Source organism: Megalops cyprinoides, chromosome 4 (assembly GCF_013368585.1).
Source record: "Megalops cyprinoides isolate fMegCyp1 chromosome 4, fMegCyp1.pri, whole genome shotgun sequence".
Lineage (NCBI taxonomy): Eukaryota > Metazoa > Chordata > Actinopteri > Elopiformes > Megalopidae > Megalops > Megalops cyprinoides.
In genome coordinates, this window is record NC_050586.1 from 15576885 (window position 1) to 15578616 (window position 1732).

Consider the following 1732-nt stretch of genomic DNA (forward strand, 5'->3'; position numbering starts at 1 on the left):
TCAGTCGGGGTCCGATCCTCCTCATGTCCTGCTGAGGTGCCCCCATTTCCTGACCTCTTCTCTGCGAAGACAATAGCAGACGGAGAGCTTGGAATCAGTCTGGGTCGGGAGGTTGGGGGGGCTGCATGGCATGATGGGATGATGGGACATAAAGACTCTGACTTGGGTCCTCCAGACTCATCCATTTCTTGAAAAAACAAAGTGTGCTGGCTGTTCAGACTGATTCTGGGACTTAAGTTATGGACAACAAGCCAGTTCCCAGAGCTGAAAGCCTGTTAGCACAGCAGGTATTTCACCCCAGTCAGGGGGCTGATTTGTCGCTGGAGGCAAGTGAGAGAGGTGCCTCACTCTCACATACAGCGGCATAGTTCACTAATAGAGTGTGGTTATATTAACCACACCCCCATTTCTTCTGAGAGGCCCAATCAGAGCTCCCCACACCTGTCCGAAGAGCTGTCTCACCTGAGGAGAGGTCTTGACTCTCAGAGTGCACCGTATCATGACGGGAGGTGAGGGTGTCATTGGTGGGGATGGTGCTCCCAAGCCCAGTATCCTTGCTGGCAGACTGGCTCAGATTGAGGAGTGCTAGAGCAGACGAAAAAAGGATGCAGTGCTCAGATGGAGACAGATCAAGAAGGGAGTGAGGGATGCCATTCCACGATGTGTTCCAGCAGCCTACCCTACCTGTACTGGCATGATTTGTTCTTTCACAGCTCCCATCATCCCGTCTGGCTCTGACAACATTACTCTGGGCCTGGGAAGATTTAGCAGGTGGAGATGTAAAACAGCGAAACATTAACGACCGGCTTCATAGACATGTAGAACTCCAGTCAGCTGATGCCAGCCATCCAAAATTTAATTTTGCCCCTGGGGAGGAAGGGCTGTTTCTAGTGTTGCACCTAGTTTGTGAAATTCTCTCCAAAGAGACAATAGAGAAAAAACAGGTGTCACAAAAACCCAGTGTTGGTTTTCAGTGCATTATAGCCACTTCTAAGCTGCCCTTAACTGTCCCCAGCATGTTTTTATGTCACTCATTTTTACATGTTTTCTCATCTGATTTTACTGTGTTTCTATTTTTCTTATTTTTATCTCCTGTTTTACTGTACTGTGTAGTGTTTTACACATGATTTAAATGGTCATTGCTCATAACCATACACTACACCTCAGTCCACTTTCTGTAAAGTGAATGACTGAAAAAAAAAAACACTTTATAAAAAATGCCTACTTCTATTACCATTATGATTATTATTACATAGATCAAATCCAATCAGATTGTACTAATTACTGCAAACTAACTGTGGCTTTGAAAATAAGAAGCAGTGACCCCCAGACAGGGAGAACAGAGCAGACCCCTGTAACAGTGGAAAGGTAGTGCATAGCAGCTGGATGACCTGTAAGAGACTGAGCTGGGCATCGATGGCATCCAGAAGGAGGTCACAGTGGTCCTTGGGTGGCTGGGCTGGAGTGGTCCCTGAAACCCCGCCCTCTTCATCAAGGTCTGAGAGGGGAGAGGGGGAGAGGGAGAGAGGGAGGAGACGGGATAGACAAGAGAGGAGCAGTGAGGATGGAAGAAATTCAGGAGCAAGCGAGGGAGGAGGAAGGAGGGAAGAGAGGGGAGGAAAGAGGAAAGCAGCAGGCTGTGACACACTGTGTGGTAATGCTGATCGTCACCTGCAGCTCAGCACGAACGACAGTGTGTTTGCGAGGTGGTGATACCCGAGTACAGCAGCTC

General features: G+C 48.3%; 1 long non-coding RNA gene across 1 annotated transcript; it reads right to left on the reverse strand.

Moving 5' to 3' along the window:
• Nucleotides 1-504: 504 nt before the first annotated feature.
• Nucleotides 505-1490, reverse strand: LOC118777278. Its single transcript, XR_005004942.1, has 3 exons — nucleotides 1392-1490; nucleotides 685-754; nucleotides 505-585 (listed from the first exon to the last, which is right to left on the reverse strand). It is a non-coding gene; the product is annotated as an uncharacterized LOC118777278 (long non-coding RNA).
• Between the last annotated feature and the right edge of the window lie 242 nt (nucleotides 1491-1732).